This window comes from Grammomys surdaster, unplaced genomic scaffold (assembly GCF_004785775.1).
Source record: "Grammomys surdaster isolate TR1022 unplaced genomic scaffold, NIH_TR_1.0 125580, whole genome shotgun sequence".
Taxonomy (NCBI): domain Eukaryota; kingdom Metazoa; phylum Chordata; class Mammalia; order Rodentia; family Muridae; genus Grammomys; species Grammomys surdaster.
The window spans coordinates 1700378-1725962 of NW_021620426.1; the positions used below are offsets into that span (position 1 = coordinate 1700378).

Sequence of the window (25585 nt, forward strand, 5' to 3'; positions counted from 1 at the left end):
GCCTAGCATGATTGCCCTCTAAAAGGCCCAACAAGAAGCTGAAAGAATCAGATGCGATATTTACACCCAACCAATGGACAGAAGCTGTTGACCCCTGTGGTTGATTTAGGAAAAAGCTGCAAGAATCTGTGAAAGAGGGCGACTCTATTAGAAAGACTAGCAGTCTCAACTAACCTAGATCCCCTAGATTGCTCTGACATTGAGCCACCAACCAGCATCCACCAGCTGATATGAGGCCCCCAGCACATATACAGAAGAGGACTTCTGTGTCTTGACTCAGTGAGAGAAGATGAACCTAACCCTCAAGAGATTTGGGGCTCCAAGGAGTGAGGAGGTCTGCTTGGGATGAGGATGGAGGAGTTGGGACATCCTCTTGGAGATGGGGGAGAAGGAGGCATGGGATGTAGAACAGTTAGAGGGCAAACATAGAGGAAGATAAAGATTGGTCTATAAAAAAGATTAAAGAATAAAAATAAAAGAAAATTATCACTACAGGAGAGATGACTCTAAACTTCTTCCAGGCCCAAGATTATCTTTAGATATTGAACAGCCCGGAATTGAGTTACACAATTGCAATTTTCTTCAATCCAAACTTTTAGAAGCAAGAAGTCTGAGTTTAGGTGTATGGACTTGTAGGTGTTGGGTTTTATTGTTTTGTTTCGAAACAAAATATAGAGGGAAAGGGAGAGGGAGGGGAAGAGATAGGGGGATCATGAGACAGGGAATATATGCCTTTATGTGAATTCTTGAACATGTTTGTAGAGGTGTGCATGCAATGGCACTAAATACACATCAAATCTTTTTCAATTGCTTTCCCCCGCCTTTCTTTTTGAGACAGAGTCCTTTACCCAACCTGAAGCTTATATGCAAATAGACAGACTCGAATAGCCAGCAAGTGCATGAGATGGCCTACCATTTCCTCACTAGCACTGGAAATATAAGCATTTGTCTGATTCTTACGTAAGTTTTGGCTGAGGTCTTTATGCTTATGTGCCAAACACTTAAGCTCTTTACCTAGCTTTACACCAGTTTTGCTGTTTTTGATGGCTACCCAAGGAGAGTGAGTTCTTTGTCTTTCTCCAAATAGACTTAAGTCTTCAAACATGAATTCACATTTAGAATTCCTTGTATATATTTACATATTTCTTAATGAATACCTCTGTGTTAAAATTTCCCCTTTTATAAGAATATCAGTCATGTTCTATTCAACTAGGGTTTAACCTGCTGTCACACACTAATCTTCATTTCCTCTGTAAGGCTCATAATCTGAACAAATAACTCATTTTGAGATAGTGTATCTTAGGGCTCTAAAATATCTTCTGTGGAAAAGTACACAACTGACTGTAATAATCACAAATACTTGAAAGTGTCACTAAAACACTGCTTCTATTCATGCAGAGTAATTTCAGCTTGCAGCTTATCCACGTAGAGCATGGAACACATGCCGTAGCTTTTACTTCATTAATTAAACTCTGTATCAGAAGCAAGATTAATTCTTGTCCTTCTTCTTCCTGATTTCATCTATATTGATAAGACCCGTTAAATTTTATCCAAGTTTAAACTCAAGAAATTATATATCATTATATGTTTACAGACAGATTTTATATTAGCTGCTGGTTGTATGAGTACTTCTGTTTCTGGATTCTATTGCCTTGTTTCAGATTTCATTTTCTATAAAACACAAACTTTAAGTTTGGAACCTGTGTCATACTTTAGCTATGCATGTCTTTTGTATTGTTTCATCTGTAAATGAACTGTGGCTGCATGCCAGAGTATACTTTACTATTCATGACCCATACTTCGCTACAATGTTATATACATTATGTACAATGAAATTTAAGCACCCAGGTTTGGTGATGGTAATAATCTAATTAGAAATTAACCAGAAATGGACATTAAAGTTGTTCTTAGGATTTTCCATTTTCTTATTAATGTTGGAACTATTTTGATTCTTAAGGTAGCTTTGAAGAAAAGCCTAAAAGGTAGTTGGATGGAAAAATGGAGAACACAGGTTATGGCCAGTGTTAAATTAAACAATGAAAAGTGGCCAGAGAGATAAAGGGCATACTACAAGAGACTGATCATGGAGTAGTTAAATAGAGGAGGTCACCTGAATATGATCACAATACACTACTGAAAATTTGTGATGGATTAATAAAACTATTTATGACTATTAGTAACTTCCACTATCTCACCTAGGATCCTGTAGAAAAAGAAACTGTTTCCTTTAAATATGAATACTTCAGTGATATATTGAAGAATATTGTAACCAATGGATTGAAGTTGGAAAACACTGCATTAAATAAATAACTCATGCAAATAGCATATACTTACAAATTAGAACGGCTCCCTAAATACTTCTAGGCTGTTTTGCTGTTGTTGTTGTTGTTGCTGTTTTTAAAAAATAAAGAATATTTAAAATAAGGTATATGAAAGAACATATCTTCTTACTTCCATCCAACAATAATAAATAAATGCTATACAAATTTTTCCCTCATAGACCTCCATTTCTCACTTATGTGATAAAAGAATTCATAAGTAGACATGTTACTTCAAGGAACTATTTGAAAAAGTGGCAAAGAACTGATATTTTTATATATTTGGAAAATTGAATTAATTCACTTGAGAAAGAGAAAGTCTTCTACAATAGAAAAATAACATTAGGGCCAACATGGCCGCCCCCTGTGTGTCCTGCTGCCGAGTGCTTTCCCTTCGGCTCGCTCACACGATTAGGGGTACCCTCTGCCAGAGGCCCAGGTACTGGACATCCTCGGCGTTTGGCTGGCAGACAGTGTCCAGATCCCAGCTATTAAAGCTAAATACATACCACAATTGTAACAACAAAGAAAAATACCCAAGTCTTAAGAAAGGAGTCATATACAGAGGATTTTATTAGAAAGCAGATTGAAGAATTCAACATAGGGAAGAGGCACTTAGCCAACATGATGGGAGAAGACCCAGAAACTTTTACGGAAGAAGATATTGTAAGAGCTATTGCTTACCTTTTTCCAAGTGGTTTGTTTGAGAAGCGAGCCAGGCCAATGATGAAGCATCCTGAACAAATTTTCCCAAAACAAAGAGCAATCCAGTGGGGAGAAGATGGCCATCCATTTCATTTTCTCTTCTATACTGGCAAACAAGCATACTACTCATTAATGCACGACAGGTATGGAAAGGTCGTCCAGCTAGAAAAGCACAGAGGTCCAATTTCAGAAAACACTGAGTCCAGAGACCTGATTGACAGCAGATGGCTGATTAAGGAGGAACTAGAAGAAATGTGTTAGTGGAAAAAGTGTCAGATCAAGATTATGTACAGTTCATCCGACTCCTGGAAAAGTTACTGACTTTGCCGTGCGGTCCTGCCGAAGAAGAATTTGTGCCGAGGTTCCGAAGAAGTGTAACTATTCAATCAAAAAAGCAACTGATTGAACCTGTGCAGCATGACGAGCAGGGCAGGGCCTTCAGCACCAGTGAAGGCCAGAGGAAGAGCGCCACTGCACAGGCGGTTGTGTATGAGCATGGAAGTGGTAAGATCCACGTGAACGGAGTTGACTATCTGCTTTACTTCCCCATCACACAGGACAGAGAACAGTTGATTTTCCCTTTCCACTTCCTGGACCGGCTGGAAAAGCATGATGTAACCTGCACCGTCTCTGGGGGGAGGGAGATCAGCGCAGGCAGGAGCCATACGCTTGGCAGTGGTCAAAGCTTTATGCAGCTTTGCCACTGAGGACGAGGTTGAGTGGATGAGACAAGCTGGACTGCTTACTCCTGATCCGCGGATCAGAGAACGGAAGAAGCCAGGCCAGGAGGGCGCCCAAAGAAAGTTCACCTGGAAGAAGCGCTGAGACCATTCATAGGAGAGCGAAAAGCACCACATCCGTATGCCTGGCTCATGGTGGAACACAGTCATGTACACTGACCAAGGGAGGCAGCATTTATACATTGTCTTGGGTTTAAGTTATGACATGATTTATTTTTTTAGTGCTATTTTGTTATGGTTACCATTGAAAATAATAAAAAGAATGTTAGTTTCAAAAAAAAGAAAAGAAAAATAACATTAAATGAAAATGTTAGTTGAAGTTATTTTTAGCCTATAAAATAACAATGCATTTTCAAAATAAAATCAAGGATTTAAAAGCACAATATTTTCTTGATTGATAGGAATATGCTGTTGATAAAGCAAAGGAAATAAATCTTTGGTTTCATAAGAAATTGTTTTTTATACATAAAAGTAGTGAAAGAAGAAACTAGGCCAAAAGATTTAGATATATGTCATAAGGTTGTGGAGAAGTATTTTCAGTAAGTTTCAGAAAGAAACCAAAATAAAAATGACAAAATGAGAATAATTGTAGACATAAATATTCATTTAAAATTTATGCTGTATCTGAGGAGATGGATCAGCAGTTAAGATTTCCCATTGTTCTCATAGAGGGACAAGTTTCATTCCCAGTACCTAAGTCAGTTGTTCACAGCAGCCCATAGCTCAAGCTCCAGGAAATCAATTACCTTTAGGCTCAATGAACAACTGCACTCACAGGGTCATGCAAACACACACACACACGCACACACACGCACATGCACACGCAAAATTAAAATAAAACAATTTGTAAAATATAGGTAACAATACCTATACATTCAAACTATCAACACAGAAGAGTTTATGTTATCATGCCTTTGATGGGATTGAAAAACAAAACAAAAAAGACTGAGGGCTTCCTGGCAGAGTGAGCTTTTATTTCAGCTTCCACAGAAGAATAATTATTTGCATTGTACTTCTGAGATCATAAAGTAGACATAATGGAAATAAAGACTGAATATTTAAATGTTAAAAGAAAATGCTCTAAAATGCTTGCTATTGTTTAAATCAGAGTATTTTTGCATCGTTTATTGTATTCTACATAAACTTGATGGTCAATATGATTAGTAACATAGTATTAAGTATTTTAATAGCTATGTAACAGAGGCAGAGAGAGAGAGAGAGAGAGAGAGAGAGAGAGAGAGAGAGAGAGACACAGAGAGAGAGAGAGAGAGGGATTGAACATAGTATCAGCAGTGGCAACACAGCCTCGTTAATATTGGTAGGTCAAAAATATTTAAATAAATAATATGAATAGATATGAATGTTTGATAGATATTTATGTCAATGAGGGGTGGATCGTGTGCTAAGGATATAAGAGCTGATTGCACAGGAAGCAAAGCAAGGTGAATGTACAATATTGTGAAATTCGGCTTCAGTAAAAGTTTAAAGAAAATCAGCACACTTATAATATGAGTATTTGAGAGCCTGAGGTAAGAGGACTGTGAGTTTGAGGCTAGCCTAAACCATTTAGGGACGCAGTGTATCTTGAGCTACCTAGCAAGAATCTATTTGTTGGTGGTGGTGATGTACACTTTTATTTTTTTCCTATTTTTTATTGGATATTTTCTTTATTTGTAAAGAAAGAAAAATCATCACACTCGCCCAGGCTACAAAGTTAGTATTAATTTAAAGAAGACTACTCAAAAATAGTGATGTAGCAGGAGTTTGGATCTCTTCTTTCAGAGATCAAATATTCTTTACCTAGAGGTAGGTCTCATACATATATATATACATATATATATGTATATGTATATGTATATGTATATGTATATGTATATGTATATGTATATGTGTATATATATGTATATATATATGTATATACATATATATGTGTGTGTATGTGTATATGTGTATATATGTATATATGTATATGTATATATATTAAAATTTATAAGTACAGCTTCTCACATATAAAAGATACTATATCAAAGCAGATATCCTGAGATAGCTTGGTGTTCTAACTCTTATTTTCCACCCTCTCTTTTAATGTTCCCTAAGCCATAATGTAGGGTTGCATTGTCTATGTATCTGTTGAGATTGCACACCCTGTGCTCTGTTCTCTGTATTTTGACCTGCTGTAAATTTCTGTAATGGTATCCATTTGCTGAACAAAGTTCTTATGAAATGTGAGATTTACACTTACCTGTGGTGTAAGGATAAGTACTTAGAATTCAGCTAAGAGTTATGTTGATTTAAGGACATTATAGTAATAGGGTCACCCCCAGAGATTATAAGTTCAACAGCCACATGTAGTTGTTAAGTCTACAATACTAGCCATGAATTATGTCCCAGTGAAAGATTCTTATATCTAATTAGTCAAGTGTTGGTTAACCCCCAATATATGTACCTCTTTTATAATTTTGGAAATGTCTTGCTGGGTGGTCACTATTATAATTGTTAGGCTGTGTGACTAGGTAGTTTTATTGACTGCTTCCTTTTTTCTTTGGCAGCTAGGATAATACTTTTAAAGTATATAGTATTTGGGGAGTCTCTCACACTACAATAACCAGCAACCTGAGTGGAGGTTTCCCATGCCTAGTACTAGGGATTTTACTAGGTAAACTATGTAAGAGGAGTTTTATCACATCATAAGTAGGAACATCCTTAATACATGTAAAATATACATTCATGTTTCCTTCTGACTTTTCCAGGCATCTTTAGGTTAGTCTATTCTTCTTCCCTTCTATTTACTCTGTTTCAACCTCCCTTTCCTGATACTGTCTTTTTCATTTTTTCCATTAAAAGAGTAGGTTCTCTTAGACACATTTTAAATCTTATCTAGGACATACTCTTTGTACTTAAAACAATGTAAAAGTGATATTTTGTATGATCTAACTACGTCTTTGTGGATATAGTCTTTATTTTTCAGTATAGAAGAAATATGTCTTTTAAGAATCTAAATATTTAAGAAATCCCAACTGTGATTCCAAGTCACTAGAAAGACAAGAATATTGAAACAATGATATGAAATATGTGCAAGTACTTATATTGTGTTAAAATAATTTACATACAAAATATAAGCATATTTAAAATATATTTTGATTTTGTTATCAAAAGGAAATGTAAAATTTACATATAAGACTGACCATTTATGTAAATGTGTATTTTGATGTCTTACAAAATAGAAGTTAATATGCAATTCAATTTTAGAGATTTTATGTAGCTGTCAATTAAAGCGTAATTAATATAAATATTTAATGTATGAAAATAAAAATACAAAAAAAAGTCAGAAACCAAAGTTTTGCTAAAGCTCATGATTATTAAAATGAACATAGACTAATAAAAAAGTTAGTTTACAGAATTGTAATTGTCACTAAAAGAACTTGCTGGGAAATTCTGAAGCCTATATTCAGTCCTAGAGAAATCATTGTAAATAAAAGAATATAGTCTACAATGCTGTCTCCTAGTATTGACACACAGAATAAATGAATGATTGCTGTAAAAATAATACAAGAGAGAACATACACCATGATCAACAGAAAATTATGGAATACATATCTACTCTTAATATATTTATAATAAAAGTTTGAACCACACTAAAGCAAATATTGAAAATAATATTAAATTAAATTAAAACAAGATATTTAATATTAAACAATTAAATTAAAACAAGATTAAATTAATATTAAATTAAAACAAGATATTTTCAATAACACCCAACCATTTTTATATTTTATCATATCTGACTTGGCAGCTATTTATAGTCTCCTGATATTTAGTTGATAATGTAAATCTTCTCTATTCCAAATTATAGACACAATGGGGCACTGTATTTCCTAGCAAGTGGGGAATTCCTAAAGTCTACATTTGCAGACTTAGAACTAATTTCAAATCAAGAGCTAAAGAAGATAATAAGACTCCCCTTGGTCTTCCTCCCCACCTTCCTTGGCTTCAGCCCCAGAATTCCATTCCTGGGAATGGATCCCAGTGGCCCCAAGGTAAGGACTATCTGTGGGCAACACAATAAATTGAAGCACATTGACTAAAGTCAGCATGCCATTAGATTGCATATTGCCTGCAGAAATTGCAAGTTTTACTGATTTACATTTTAATTTGGACCCCTTTAGTCCCAAAGCGCACACACAGTTCCTGTTAAGAATTTCAAAATACCCTTAGCAAAAGGGTATTTCTAAAAGCTTCAGATAACAAGAGACAGGATGTTTAAACATTATGGTTCTACTGATCATTATTATGTATTCCTGGAGGGAGACATGATGAAACTAATGCAATTCATAAATGAAGGCTTTCATTGTATGTTTGTGGAATAGTTTAAATAAAAAAAAACTTAAATATAACCTTATACATGATCTCATCAATTTTAGGGCATTACATTGTGAGTTTATTACAATCTCTAAAATAGAAATATCAATATTGAGTGATGTTTAAGCCTTCATTATTCTCTATTTAATCTCAATTTCAGCACTACACTCACATTTCATTCATCCAATTATAGTTTTCCTTTATTATAAAATTAAGAAATAGAACTTATTGTTTAGGAACTAGATACAATTTTGACCACCATACCCCCCAAAATGTAAAATGTAGATTTATGATAAGCTCAAAAACAGTATGGGCCCTATCTCAAAGGAAGGAGGAGAGGAGGAATGAAAGAAAGTAAAAGAGAGGAGAGATAAAATATGAGAGTGTATAAAAGAGAAAAGAAGGAAAGGAAGGAAGATGTTCAGAAAATTAAACATTTGTTTTCTATAGGTCTATGTTTCTTTTATTCTTGAATGCAAGAAAATCAAGGTACATTTGAGGGCTTTCGTTAGGGGTGCTATGCCACTTGATAACTTGGCTGGATAATTTCTGTACCCCGAAATAAAAGGACTTTACTCATTCCACAAATTTGTTTACATTGTACATGAGGTTTACAAATAATTCCAAATATATTTGTATAGTACATATTATTTATTGATTGAACTCCTTTTAACAGAATATGATTAGTTTTATCTTATTTTAATAATTTATTAAATAATCTCCAAAATATCATTAACTAAATGCAATTAATTTTTCTTAAAGGGCATATGGTATATTGATTTCTATGCTACTTTTCAGTAAACAAGTATAATGGAAAAATCAAATAACTAGGTTTCTAATGATACTGAATAAACAAAGAAACAAAGCTATTTCTAATTTGTAGTTATGATGATGCTTTACTTTCTAAGACAAAATGACATGTCCAATGCAAATTATAAAGAATTTAATTGCCCTTCCAAATACAAAGGGTTAGAGTCCATGATGATCGAACAAAGGCTTGGCAGCAAGGACAGCTGAGAGTACACATCTTGATCTGAAAGTAAGAGTGAGAGAGAGAAGTCTGACATTACTAAGTTCTTGAACCCTCAGAGTTCATCCCTGTAACGCACCTCCTCCAAAGCTAGTTATCTACATACTTCTCAAACAGTTCCACCATTTGAGAACCAAATATTCAAAAGTATGAGCCTATGGGAGCCATTATTCAAACTATAACAGATAGTATCTGTCAAAAGGGTATACCTCTGCTTGAGGAAAGTTTGTCAGAAACTGGTGTGAGTTATCTGAGCACCATTTTAGATGAACATCACGTGTTACTGCAGTAGATGCACATATTTTTAACATCAATAAAAGTATATTACTTATTTTTTAATAAGTTTTAAATTATTGCTTGCTATTGCTAATTTGCTCCAATTCTATTCAGTATGGCAATATATCCAATATCTTAATCCTCTGAAATAGTGTGATAATGACAGAAAAGTAAGAATTGATGCATTATAGAACAATGAGAAAAGAGAATCAAAGTATTCTCTGGCAATTGCTAATCTGATATCCCTCCATATAAGCTCACTGTCACTCTTTGTCCTTTCTCTAGCAAAATAATCTTAACACATTCATTATTCAATGTTATTGTCAGAAAACATTCATATGTTCACAAGCTCAACTCCATAGCCAAACAGGAAATATTGTCATTCCCTTGAGTGTTTCCAAAGGTATATCTTTCAAAGCTTAAATACAGGTTCTTCTCTATGTATATGCAATAATAACATTTACTCAGCATAACATATATTTTCATAATTAAATTATATTAAACTAAAAATTAATCCAACCACTTTGCATATATATTTCAGATTTTTACAAGTAAAAGCAGTCAAAAATTTAAACAAATAGATTATAGAAATATTTTAAATTATAACATTTTAAAATACTAGAAAGATCTTAAGCAGCATTTTTGCCTGTTTAAGCCCTAGTTTTCTCAACTGTAAAATAGAGCTTATTATATTCATAGCAACAACTCTAATTTCTTAATTACTTATTCTTCATCAAGCACCCATTAGTATACACAGCCGTACTTATAGTATATTGCATTGCAGAAAAAGGAAAACAGAGGCAAAGTCCTACCATTAACAAGAAACTATTTGAAATTTATATCAGTTAGGGAAAGAAAATTCAAGTATCTCCAAAGGAGTGTCAGTGAGTATATCAAACACTCCATGACAGGCTCATGCCCAAGTGCAGTTGGCCAACACACAACAACAGGGCGTCTGTTGTTTTGTTTGTGTTAGCTTTATGATTCATTTTGCTTGGTAATTTTTTGTCTTACTGGGTTTTATATTATACTTTAAAATTAAACAAAAGACATCAAAAATAAAAACAAAGTCTTTACTTTGAGAATAACATCCAGTAGTAAAATTGCTGGCTGTCATTCTGAAGCCTTGGAACTCCACATTCAGTGCTACAAATAAATTAATTTACATGAAAAATTGTAGGTAGTCTTTGAGATTTTTTTTTATTTTTGAGATAACTAACACAGAGAGAAGGCAATAAAACTAGTAAAATTCATTTCTGATACAAAGCAAATTGAAACATGCACTTTTCCCTTAAGAGCCATGTCAATCAAACCACTTTTTTCTCTGAATTGATCAAAATGCAGAATGAAATTATGTATATAAAATATTTAGCTAATGCTTGGTCTATAGACAACTCTTCACTTACAATATAAGTTAAAACTAATTAGCATGCTCAATATAATCACAATGTTAAAGCAGTAAAGATCTACTAAGGAAATGCTTCCTGTTTGCTCGCTAACCGATTGTGCCACTAGAGCATCCAAATGGATGTAACTAGAAAATATCATCCTGAGTGAGGTAACCCAATCACAAAAGAACACACATGGTATGTACGCACTGATAAATGGATATCAGCTCAAAAGCTTGAAATAACCAAGATGCAACTCTCAGACCACATGAAGCTCAAGAAGAAGAAAGAACAAAGTAGGGGTGCTTCAGTCCTTCTTAGGAGTAACAAAGTATTCACAGGAGGAATTATGGAGACAAAGTGTAGAACAGAGACTGAAGGAGGGGCCATATGGAGACTACCATACTTGGGGATCCATTCCATGTGCAGTCACCAAATGCAGACACTATTGTGGATGCCAGGAAGTGCATGCTAACAGGAACCTGATATAGCTGTCTCCTGAGAGGCTTTGCCACAGTCTGACATATACAGAGGTGGATACTCGCAGCCACCCATTGAACTGATCACAGGGTCCCCAATGGAGGGATTAGATAGAGGACTGAATGGGCTGAAGGAGTTTGCAGACCCATAGAATAACAACAATCCCAACCAACCAGAGCTCCCAGGGTCTAAACAGTCAACCTAGGAACACACATGGAGAGACGCATGGCTCCAGGCACTTAAGTAGGGGAGGATGGCCTTGTCCCACATCTGTGGGAGAGGAGGCCCTTGGTCCCGTGAAGGTTGAATGCCCCGGTGTGGGGGAATACGAGGGCAGGGAGGCAGGAGTGGGTGGGAGAGTGGGGGCACACTCTCATAAAAGTAGGAGGAGCGAGGATAGGATAGGAGTTTTCTCGGGGGAGGAATGGGAAAAGGGGATAACATCTGAAATGTAAAAGAAATCCTGAAAATCAATCTTTTAGTTTGTATACTGAGAGCCAATGTATACCTCGTGGTTTACAATTACTTGAAATGTTCCTTTTATAGATACTGCTAATTCTTAAATTTTGCAATTACTTATGCAAATACAACTCAATTTAGGAGAATGTACTGTTCCTTAACTTTATAGGACATTTGAAAGCCCATACTGGATTGCTTGGGACTCTTAGGGCAATGCTACAGCAGATTTGTATACCAGGGAGATTATAGTCCTTACAACAGGAATGGTTAGTCAAACAATCTCATTTTTGACATCATCAAAATAGTAATAGCTTGAGATAACAATTTAGTATTTCTAGAGAGTGTGTACATCAAATTGTAAAGACTTGTCCTGAATGTCCTCAATTTCTACTTGTACCACATAATGGTGTTAGTCCTCAAGGACTCATACATAATCAATTATAGTAAATATATTTTACTCATACTTCTGATTTTGGACAATTAAAATATGTAATTTGACTATTGACACACTCTCAGGCTTTCTAGTTGCAACTGCTTTACAGGAGAAGCAACTAAAAAAGTAATCAGTTATTGCCTGCATTGTTTTACTATGCTGGCTGTTCCAAATCAGATTAAACCAGACAATGGAACTTGCTATTGCAGTTGAGAATTTGAGACTTTTTGTCAACAATTTAACATGACCTATATTACTGGGATTCCTTATAATCCTCAAGAACAAGGTATTGTGGAACAGGCCTATGAAACTTTAAAACAATATCTTCATAATAAAATAAGGGGGAGTTTTATCCATGTACACCACAAATTTATTTAAATCATGTACTTTTTATTTTAAATTTTTAAAAATTTGGATGTCAAGGAATTGTTTGCTGAGTGCCTATGACACTCTACAACTAGGCATACTTACACCTAGGTGAAAAGGAAAGATCCACTTACTGGAATATGGCATGATCCTGATCAGGTATTTAATATGGGGAATAAAGCATGTTTTTTTCTTTTTCTGGATGCTAAAGGATGGTGGCTGTCAAAGTGACAGGTGAGACATGCTGATGCTGGGACAAAGAATGATGCTGACCTGTGAGCTTCTGAGTGCCCTAACAATGGTGACTGATAAGCTGTATTGGACATATGTTCCTGACCCACCATTACTTACCTATATCCCAGATGGGACATGCTGCCTTGTCTCAAGCTTTTAGACCTTTTGGGACAGAGAATCAAAAACAGAAATTATAATGACTCTTAGATTTTTCTTAAATGTGACCAGTTATTCAGACTCAATCATGGACTTGTGTAGAAATCAATCCAATATTGGAAATAACAGTCTTCATTTGGAAGGCTGGACCTGGACATTTTTAGAGACATATTTAGAAGTTAGTTGCAGTTCTCTATGATGTTATGTTAGCAAGAGATAAAGTTGGAACAGTATCTGGATTTCAAAAAGGTGTTACCACGTGTGTTAACGCTCTTTTAATTGTCATGTTAAATTTGCTTTTGTTTATTCTATGGTATTTGATGTAAGTTGTATTGACTGTACACTTTCTAATGGTGTTAATGTGTTGAAACCTGGCATGTCTGTTATGGTGGTCTGTCAACCAGGTTTTGTTATATTGCCTTGAGTGTTAGAGGACCTCGGTATGCTGAAAAAAGCTTGCTAGTACTGGAAGAAGTGAGTCAGTCTTTAAGCAGAAGCAAGAGGGTAGTAGGCTTGATTATTGCTGGTATAACAGCTTTACTTAATAGTTACCACCACTGCTTCTGCAATTGCTTTTACACAAGAAGTTAAGAGCTACTTTTGTTAATCATTTAGCAAAAAAATGTTACTAATGCATTGAATATTCAAGAGGATTTAGATTGGCATTTGAAACAGGGATTGATGCTTTTTATCCTATTTCAATTATTGGAAGAAGGCTCAGAGTTTAAGTGTAAAGAGCCAACTCTAGTGTGATGCCAAATACCAATGTAGTTGTGTTACTTCTAAAATTTACAATGATAGTCATTATAATTAGGAAAAAGTTTAAAGATACTTACAAGGTATTTGGCACAATTCTCATACCTCTCTGGATGTTTTAACTTTGCATAGTGAGATTATGGATTTAAAGAATGCTGTTCTGCTGAGCTTTAATCCTGCAGATAATGCTGATAAAATTATCCATGGCCTGAGGTAAGTATTTCCATTTTGGTCAAGCCTCAAGAATGACACATATATGCGTACGGAAGGTATTCTTGTTAGAACAACCTAAGACAGGCTCAGTCTTGTTTATTAAATAAAAAAAGTGGGCAATAATAAAAAAAATGTGGAGAGTTTTGGGGCTGCTTGGCAAGAATATGATATTGACCAAGGACAAGGAAATGGGGTTCAGACAGTAATCTGACATTAGACTAGAACAAAGAAGTAATTTTAGTCAAGAATCTAAATATTTGGCTAGAACAAAGAAGTAAATACATGCAGGACTCTAAATCTTAAACTAGAACAAAGAAGTAGGCTTCAGACATGAAAATGACTTTGGGCTAGGACAGGGAAGTAGGCTCAGATATTTTGGTCATCCTGATAACCCCTTAGAAACAGTGATCATGGGAGTGATCACAGGACTTTGTTTATTGCCTTGCTTGTTCTTTGACTATTGGTGTTTATTGTCTTGCTTATTCCTTGACTATTTGCATCTACTGTATTGCTAGTTCTTTAACACAGAACTGACCTTAATTCTTGCATATAATTAAAATTATATAAAATCAGATTGAGATAAAATAAACCCACCTTCAGCCTCAAAAATAAATAAATAAATAAATAAATAAATAAATAAATAAATAAATACATAAATAAAGGACATGGAAGGAAAAAAGATAGAAAAAATGAAAGAAAGCAAGAAAATGCTTCTGATCAAGAGAATTGAATCTCTGCCCTGGGTAGAGATCTAAAATTACAGTTTTGGGAAGTCAATCATTTGACTAAGTGACTACCCATAGGAAAGTGAGTTTACCTTAATCAATGTTAAAGAGATAGACAGAAGTAAGTGTTCCTTTACTAACTTACTTTTACTTTCTAGAACTCCTAGTCTATGCTCACATCAAAATCCCTACAAGCCCAGAAGATATCAGCTGTCACCTGAATCTGGACCAATATTAGATTCAGAATATTTTTATTTTTCCTCTTGATTTCAGATGTTGATTGTATATATATATGCAATTTTGGCTACTCCAGATTATCTTTTGTTTATCACCTTACCTACCCCCAAAATGTGGTGAGCTACCATCTGGTAACTAAAAGATCTGGCTTTCTCTTTATCTCTGTATTCTTGCAGCACATGTAGAGATATGTAGCTTGCCTCTGCTCCATTCTTCCTCTTCTTCCTCCTTCTTCTTCCTTTTTGTATTGTTAATAATTTTATTATTCCTCTTTCTCTTCCTCCTACATTTTAATTCTTATGAAATTATTCTTGAGCTTCTGTTTGAGTCTATTCTTAAATATTTTCATTAATGAAACTAAGAAACCTAAGTGTTTATATAAAATTTTCCTGAGAAACCTAGAATTAACAAGGCACTCAGACAAATTCTAGTAACAACAGTATTACATCAAAGTGAAATAAATTAAACGAAGCAGAGTTTTTATGTTCATAACATAGTCACAAACAAGCATAGCAAAGTGTACACAGAAAGAATATGCTTCCAGGACATTATTTTCAAACCAGTATTGATTCTGTTAAATTTTATTGAGTTGAAAACTGGAGTAATCACATTTTATGGCAGGTAATACCTATACTGAGTTGTATTTATCAGCTCAGACATCTCTTTCCATTTCAAGTTCTGGAGTTTTTGTCATTTTTCTTTATTATAACCACTTGAATTAAATTAGTCGTGAGCTATTTAAATAGGTTTCTAAAGCCCAAGAGTGAGTTAAGTAACTGTAATATTCCCTTGATTTTAGTGTCAATAACATTAACTTTGTATTAAAAGACTTCCTATGGAAACTAACAAAGAAATATTAAATCTTCCTGAAAAAAAATCTCAGTCTCAAAATGGTGTTCAAGTTGCACCACAGAAACAAGAAATCCCTTACTTCATTAACACACGAAAGAGAACACACAATCAACTTCTGAGTAGAAAACCTGTAATAATGCTGAATGATTCCCAGGCTCATAATTCAGTCAAAGCACAATGGAACTATAATTTACTTTTTAGAATCCCAAATAGCCACTTGTCTGTAAATAAAATTGTCACATAAACCAGTGTCACTGTTAATAAACTCTAACCCCAGAGGTCCCTTAATGTGTGAGGAGTTACATAGCTCAGTTTTTTCATCATGTATTTGAAATCCAATCCTATTCATTTGTTCTTTAAAATCTTAACAGCATGCTATAGATGAAACTAATTGTCATTGTCTACATGATAATCTTCATTTGTATAATTATTCACACACACAAAAAGAAAGAGAAACAGAAAAATACAAATCATCCAATCCTAATTGAGGATTTTGTTGAGATTTTTTTTAACTTCGTGGCTTTAATTTATGTCTGTGGGGAGAGATTCCTGTATCTGAACGAGGAGTTGTGATGCCTTGGATTTTCCATGTTGCTGGAAGGAAAATCATAGATGTGAGTTCCAATTTTCTCTCTTCTTTGAGACAGTTTCATTTTTTTCTTCTATTGGATGTGATAAGCCAGGAAGGCCTGTGGCCTCACACAATTTTCATGATTTGTCACTCTACCTCCCATAAGCATGTTACAATTTCAGAGGTGCAAGTTCCTTTCCCAGTTTTATCTCAGTTCTTAAGGCTTAAATTCAGGTTTATGTGTTGTAAAGACTTTATATCCTCAGCTATCACTTCAGTCCTAAAATTATTTTTTAAATCAACAGATTAATTTCATTAAGATCATAAATTTAGTACCAAGTGTACTATTTCAGGAAGATTTGAGCAATTAAAAACAACAGAAATTAAAAGAAAATGAACACTTCCTGAGGTACATTACTTCTACATCCAAGTGTTTCCCTTAGTTCTTAATCCAAAATATAGAACTTTTAATAGGAGCTGCTTCACAGGATTGATGTGAAGACAATTGTAGCTTCATTTAAGATTTAGAAGCTTGTTAAGTTAATCCATGAATTAAATAAAATTTTAAATGTAAAAAGCCAGCTTCATTATTCTCAGTGATATATTTAATCTGATTTTTAATGTCTTCTATAACTTCTCTTGGTATTGTAAGTGAGAGAATAAGAAAATAATATTATACACAAAATAGTCTTTTATACTTTTATTACAAATTGTGCTAACCTTAAAGTTGGATACAAAATAGCTCTAAGAACCACATTACTGAATTTTCTATGCATAATACTATATAATTAAATCAAAAGTTAACTAAGAATCATAGTTCCCTTTCTGTTTAATAATGCCAAGTGGAAGTTGATTCCTCAAATTCTGAAACAGGTTTCTTTTCTGAGTGGCCTACAAGTACAGATTTTATTTAAAGACTAAAACTACCAGGTGCATGGAGAAGCAATGGCTGAAAAATCTGTCTGTGAAATCTGTCTTCTTCTTTGTTTGAAGTTTCTCCTCATTAACTAGAATCAGCTCCTAGACTCTGATTTTAAAAAGTATGACAGGTGCAAAAATTCGAACTGCTTCATTTATGCCACAGTGTGAGATGGTGAACTGAAAAGTGGCATTTAGAACAAGTTTGGTGTCATGACCAAACTTGGTGTAAAATTTATGGGCCTGAGTATGGATATGAGAACAATATTGTACAAGCTGAATCCCTGCCTGGATAAATGTATTTTGCTAAAAAATGAAACACAGTGTGAAACAAGCTGGTATATCCTAATTCTTATCTAGTTTGCTTGTGCCTTAGAGGAAAAGGAAATATGCAAAATGGTCAAACAAAGAGATACATAATTTAGAAGCAATGCTTTCAAATGTTTTCTCAAGATATTGTCAGACAAGCATTTATATTTGCACTAAAAGATGGCAAGGACATTTAAAAGGTACATTTCATCAAGTACATTGTGATAAAATGTGCAGAATTCATTCTGTCATCTTTAAAATGCATATGCACTCACCTCACATGAACAAAATTATGTTATTCAATGGGCACAATAAACAGAAGTTGAAATTTGGTAAATGCACTAAGTGTTAAGATAAGTGACAAGTGACATGAATCAATGGGTAAGGGCATTTGCCAACAAGTGATGCTTGAAGACAAGTATGGCATCTCATAGAAAGGAAACAACAGACTCCAGCATATTGTTGGAAAAAGAAAAAGAGAGAGAAGTGAAATGGGGAAGTGAGAGGGAGAGAGAGAGGAAAACAGACACAGAGAGGGAAAGAAGGAGAGAGAGGGAGGGAGGGAGGGAACAGAGGGAGGGAGAGACAGACAGAGCCAATTCTTTAAAAGAAAATGATTAAGAAAATTCATAAATACATGCTTAGTTTCCATCTGAGAATATAAAGAATAAAATGTATGGTTCTAGAAATCAAGAACTAATTCTGCTTTGGATTTTGATGTAACTTAGGCCTTTTCAAGGGCCTCCACTGGACATAAAATCTACTTGATGGACCTCCTTTTTCCTCACACATCCTTTTTCCTTACACTTACATCGAAACACCGTCTTTTGCTCAAGCCCTGAAGCAATGCTACCAATCACCAATGCTATCCTTGAAGCTCCCCTATTCTTCCTTTTCCTGAGACATTCTGAACCTGCTTGTCTTTCCAGTCCTCTTCTTCCAGTATTCATCTTCAAAGACACATTCAATTACTTTACAGGTAGATTTCCCACTTTCTTTCTTGGACATTCTAATTCCACAATCCTAGGAATCACCTCACTAACTTTGCTGGACTCATTTCTGGCTTTGCAGGTTGAATCCTTACTCTCACCTTCTGGAGAGATTCTAACTCTACTGCAGAGACGTGTTGATTAATTGCTCAATCTATAGTCAACAAATTCATCTTTCCTTTCTCTGGTACTCAATGCTTGCCACCCCTCAACTCTTTTGGAGGGCTAAATTCTACTAAAATAAAATTCTTAGCATGTCCCTGCAACTCTATTCTGCTATCTGAAAACCAAATCCAAATAGCCATCTCTTCCACAAATAGGGCTTTCACTTCCCTTTTCCTCTGTCCCTGAAACCTGCTCACTTAGGAACTTATGTGGAAGCATATTTTGGACCACAAGAAGAACCTTGACCTCAGTTCTTCCTAACACATCAACCCTTCTTATGCAAATGTTGCTTATTACCTATTTAACCACAATGTCAGAAAACACCCTATGGGCATTCTGATTCTTACAGGTCAAGATTTCAGTGAGTTTCTACTAGCTCCCCCAGTCAGAGATCATGCCCACCACTAGCCTAGTCACTATATCCCTGCTACTTCAGCGTTTACACTCCCATTCACAAGTCAGCTGAGATGCACTTCCATGCAGATCTTCAGCAGGAATGACAGTGGCCACCTCTGTATAAACACTGAGGGGTATATACCTGCAAAGTTAACTCCTGCAGGAAGACCTAATTGAAGATTGCCTGGGAGACCAAGGATTGCTGAAGCAGGCAATGCCCGCCATATAGGAACTGCTATTTGGGAGAGATGCTTGCTGAGAACCAATGGGACTCTGGTGGAGGGTATAAAAGGAGCTTTCAGCAGTGTTCATAGGAGCTTGCTTCTTATTCACACCAAACCCCAGAATCTGTGCCATTGATTCTGCACCACCTCATCTCCATCACCGAAGGGCAGGTAGAATAGGACAGCAGGCTGTCCAGGGCACAAGCAGTAGCTATAGTGTACCTGCCTGTTCCCTAGGTCAAAGATCTCACCCCACCAACCCCACAAGTTTCAGATATTCATCAGTTCTATAGCTATTTCACATCCTAAGTAGTACACGGAAACTGATGACAGCGAGTATTGGCTGATGCAGGTGATTGGAGGTGTTCATCTGATATCCAGCACTGTTCAAAGTACAGATATTTTTGGTAATAAATCCACAAGCATTAATTTTATACAAGTCATATTTAAACTTCAAAACTGATTAACTATAAAGTAATCCATGCCATACTATCAGATTCACTTTTAGATATTCCAGTCTTAATATAAAAGGTGTATTCACATATCACCAAAGTCTCTGTTGAGCTTTGTTATTACTGTGCTAGTTAATTTGATAATCTGAAAATTTTGAGTCCCAAATTATACAAGTTCTGATTCAAATAAAGTGAATTATACAATGATATCAGATTTGGTAATGATAAGACTTGAATCAAAATTCTGAGTAAAACCCTTGCCTCTCATGTGCCGCGGGGATCCCATTCGAACCCACTATTGAACATGTCTGTTGATATTCATACTTTAAATCTGACATTTACATTTGCAATTTTTCATTAAAACCAATTAGGAATCAACTATATCATACTAAAATAGCTTTTAAATGTATTTGTGATGGACTCATCAAAATACACATATAAGTACATTTCAATAAATCTACACATTATTTAATATTAAATAAGTCCAAATATGTCTGTCTTTTCAGATGTGAACTATTGGGTAATGGTGAAAATTTTTACTTTTGTAAAAAATACTTTTAAACTTTTCATATTGATTTATGCCTGTATTTATGTGGAATCCTTGTGGCAGTCAGAAGACAACATTGAGTTCTGTGTTTTCCTTCCACAATGTGACAACATGAGGATCAAACTTCAGTTGTCGTGCTTTGTAGCAAAAACTTTTATCCACATAACTATACCAATGACTCAAAAAATTTTACAACATAATTATTTTATATTTTTCCAAACTCATTAACTTTTATCTTAATAATAAGAAACTATATTGATAACTTTGTATACTACATTTATAACTTAACTTAATCTATGCACCATGCAATTCAATTGATTTATATGTGTGCATGTGTGTGCATGTATGTGTGGGTCTGTGTGTGTGTGTGTGTGTATTTCAGTCATGCTAGATATATAGTAGAAAACAAGTATACTGACATAACAATCCTAGGAGAGAACATAGTCTCTGAGGATGCTGAAGCATTACAGTTACCATTTTTTTATGAAACCACCACAATGTGGCTTTTTAATTTTCAATGTCACGAAATCCATTAGCATATCCTGAATTCAAAATCTTTCAAATAATGGACAATTTGTGATGTTAATCATCAGATGTGAAAGTACTATTCACCAAGCTTTGCTAACCTTTCAGATGCCTACCTTTAACAATAATTACAATCTCTTTGCTTACCCAATTCAGCAGAAATGGCATTGAGTCTTATGTGTCCATGCATCACAAGTTGCTAAATTCATGTTTTCCAAATGCAAATTTTCACTCATAAATTCCAATTTTCTCAGAGCTGGCAAGTACTGCCAGACTTTCCTTGATATGACAAGCATTGAGTAGTTTAATGAATGTGTTTATTGAATATTGAATCATCAATTACACATTTTATCTGACATTTCCTCTTTTAAGTAATTTTGGTGTCCTTTTGGAAAAAAAAAAAGATGACCAGCTAATTCAGAGTAGAGCTCCTGTGGACATCTTTTGGTTAAAATAGCTGTCACATGAAAGATACAAAAGAAATGCGTATTGTATTTGTAATTTCTATTTAATTCTACATGCTTGATGATGTATATCCAATATCAATTAATGAATTCTCCACCCCAAGTATCTTCTTAAGTGAAATTCACTTTCTTTGTGATTTTTGTGTATGACAGCGAAGAATATAATAATTAGTAATAATATTTTCATACCTTTGCCTTTTTGTCCTGAAACAGCATACTACCACCTACTAATGTTTTAAAAATATCATTCAAAATACCAGTATATGGAAAAATAAAGATTCTGTCACTAAGCATAATGAAAAGAGAAGATTTTAAACACTGAAGAATGTATCAGAGTAAAACTGAAGGCCAGAATGTACTCAGAACTGCAGCACAAGCTGCAGTTTCTGTTTTAGAGGTCAATAACATTTACTGAGGATACTTATTTTACTATATCTATTGCTATTTATCAGTTTATTTACTGGTATTAGTTTATTTCCCCACAGATGATATGACATGATCATCAATAATTGCATTAAGGGATACTCTGGTACTTTCTCAGTGAAAAAAACTTAGGAACAGAAAAAAATAAATCTACTATCTGGTTTTATGTATCCAGTACATTGTAAAATACACCTGGTTTCCTTGTCTACCCATATGGTACTGTAAATTTCCTCTCAAAATATATGTTTGCCAGTTTGATAGTATTCTTTGGAAATCATAATTATATTTTAATCTATACTAATTCTGGTAGTCTGAATGAGAATGTCCCCAAAGGTGTAGATAGATGATAGATAGATAGATAGATAGATAGATAGATAGATAGATAGATAGATAATAGATAGATAGATGAATAGATATAGAGATATAGAGATATAAAGATATATATGTCTGGTTCTTGTTGGTGGACTGTTTAGAAAGAATTAGGAAGTTGGCTTTGTTAGAGTAGATGCAACATTTTTGAAGAAGGTATGTCACTAGTGCTGGATTTGTTTCATCTTACCAATCAGATATAAGCATTCATCTACTGTTCTAGTGCCCTGACTGCCTGCCTGTCACCACAATTTCAGCAATGTTGGCTATAGACTGAAAACTATAAGTCAATCCTCAATTAAATGCTTCTTCTTAATATTTTTCTTTGGTCATCGTCTCTCTCCACAGAAATGGAACAGTAATTAAGACACTAACCTGTTAAAGCACAGCAAGAAACCAGTCTTTGTTGATTAATTAAGTTTAATGAAGAATTAGTAGAAATCAGCCTTCATACCATTTTCAAAATTTATATGTATTTGGCAATATCATACACACAATATTATCTCCTCCTATTAAAGGAAAATGCAAATATAAAACTACAGTAGAAATGATGTCCCCATTGGAAGAAATATTTTTCACTGTGATAGTATTGCTTCCGTTATATGTTTTCCAACTACTCTTTTATCAAGTGTATTATGACACTATAAAAATAAAATTTCTTAAGCCCACCATGTTAATGTGCTTGACAAGGGGCGGGGTAGGCTGCTTTGTATAGCCAATAAGTGGTAGATTTGTAACATAAACTCATGTACCTCATAAAACTTCCAAAGTAAATCAGTAGATTTAATGTGACACTTTGAAGACCACAGAGAGTTGCCTATTAAATACATTTCTGTAAAACTGGAAGTTCTATCCTATGCTATAAGCACCAATACCTCAAAAGTAAAGTAAAAATTTCAGAATGTACCAAATAGAAGTTTTGTATTTAAATTTAACACAATTAATCCTTCAGATGTTACCTTGCAATTTACAATTAATCTTTGGTCCAGTTCAATATGATAATAAATATTCATGATATCAATCACTGTGTTCCTCATCATCATACAGTGAGTCAACATTTTATAATTATATCCAATCTTATAAGATATGTAAGCAACCCATTTAAGCTATTTACTCACATATATGAGAAAATCATATTAATGTGGTATAACTAGTAGGCAATATTTGGCTTTACAGAATATCAAATGGTTTCATTGTAAATATAATGTAAGATATTTACTCCTACAAGCCAATCAAGATGCACAAGAGTATTTGGAAGCAAATACCACAAAATGGAAGGAGTATGAGCGGGAAAGCATCATTAGTTCTGAATTTGTACTGTTATTCTTGGAAGTATGTAATAAGTTTCTTCCAATTTTCTAGGATGTTTATTTCCTCAATAACCCTGATATGACTCTAAGGAAATCTATGTTTTAACTTCCAAATTATAATAAAAATAATTTTTTATTTAAGTTGTTAAAACAAAGACAGAAATAATGTGGTTATTCATCAATGTATATGTGTAGTTGGTGTCATTACAGCCTGTTTGACTTGTTTTCCAATTACTAGCTCAAAGCCTTGTACACTTTATATTAAATTGAGCAGTACCGCTAGGCTTTATTCACTATAATATTTACAAAAGTAGAGATATATGAACAGTCATGAAAGTAATTGACATTAATGTACTCACAAATGTGGAAAACAGATTTGTGCCATCAACCAGACCCAACTATGTTGTCTGTTGTATTATGTTCTATATATTTTCTGTTGGTCAATAATAAACTGGAGTTACAAGGTTGAGCATGATATGATTTTATTTTCTTTGTGTACTTTCTGGCTTTCCCACTTAATTTTTAAGTACAGTTATGTCAATATAAAATATGTCTAAAATAAGTTCAGTCATCCCTGACGTGGATAAAAATTCATCATTTAATTTAAAATGAAAAACATAAGTAATATAAAAACAAATACATATTTTTAAATACCATGTACTTTTATATAATAAAGTGTTTTTTTGTTTGTTTGTTTAATGAAGGACACAGTGAAGCTAGAGAGAATCCTCAGTGGTTAAGATCAGTTACCACTCCTGAAGAGCATCTGGGTTCAGTTTTCAAATCTTTTTTTTATTTTGTTTTTTTGCTTTTTTGTTTATTTTTTCCTTTAGAATTGCTTTATTGTAGTATGAAATCACAGGTTATCATTACTTGACTGTGTTTTCACCTACACATTTCACAGAACACAGTATAATTCCTTGTGGCTCAGAGAAACGTACTTTCACATATACCCTTCACAAAACAAGGTACAATGTGAATGCCTGCATGTTACTCTCTATGCTAATAACCAGAAGAGTACTTCATTTAGTGTTCCCATGTACAGTTAGCTTTAAATATCTTAGGTGGTAAACATGTGTTTTTAAGATGACAGCAAGAATGTTTCTCACAATAGAGGTTGTGTGACTAAACCTTCATACTGCATTTAGTAAGCACTGCTTTGGAATTTCTTTATTTTTGTATGAGAACACAGTTTGTCATTACTTTCCTATATTTTCACATACAAATTTTGCAAAATTCAATAAAGTTCCTTATGGCTGAAAGAAAAGTACTTTAACATACACTCTTCACAGAACAAGGCACAATGTGCATGCCATTGTGTTACTCTTTATGCTAATAATCAGAAGATTGTTTCATTCAGTGTTATCATATACAGTTAGCTTTAAATATTTTAGGTGGTAAACGTGGATATTTTTATTATTTTTTTAATCTATTTTTACAGTCCTGTCATTATCCCCCTCCTGGTCTGCCCACTGACTGTTCTAATTCTTACATTTAGTGGTTCAGTACTATCTTTAACTTAAACTATATGGTGCCCAACTCCATCTTCTGGTATCTTCAGGCATCTGAACACACTTAGTGCACATACCTAAGTTCAGGACCAAATACATGTGCATAAAATAATTTGTAAACTATAATAGACATATCACAGTAATAAAGTAAAAGATTATGTGACCTCAATCATACAAAAAACTGCAGGCAACTATGGAATGCTGAGAGTTGGAGAAATAGTCTTCCCAGAAAGAAAATGCCAATTTTAAATTGTCAGCCCTGAATACAAGTAATTTTATACATAAAATCTGTATTTATATATCTGTATATGTATATATATATATGTATATATATATGGATATATGAAACAACACATAATTAAAATATTTAAAATAATCAAAATATAATGTCATTAATTCAAAAGAGAGTAGTAAGGAGTTTATGGCTCAGTTTGGACAGAACAGTAGGTGAGGGGAAAGATATACTCATATAATAATCTTAAAAATGTAAAAAACAATGAAATATAAGAGGTGATATATGGGATATTCTTTGAAGTTTGAAGTAATCTGTACTACAAACTCTAGATAAATGAATATAAACCCTTGGAAAATAAATGAAAGAGAAGTTCTCATTAGAAAAGAATAAACCTGCTCAGGGATAAAGGTTGCAAGTAGCATCAGACCACAGTCAGCAGTATGGAGAATG

The 25585-nt window shown here is 34.1% G+C and overlaps 1 pseudogene; it reads left to right on the forward strand.

Moving 5' to 3' along the window:
* The first annotated feature begins 2671 nt into the window (after positions 1-2671).
* Positions 2672-3865, forward strand: LOC114638338 (annotated as a pseudogene).
* Positions 3866-25585: the final 21720 nt, after the last annotated feature.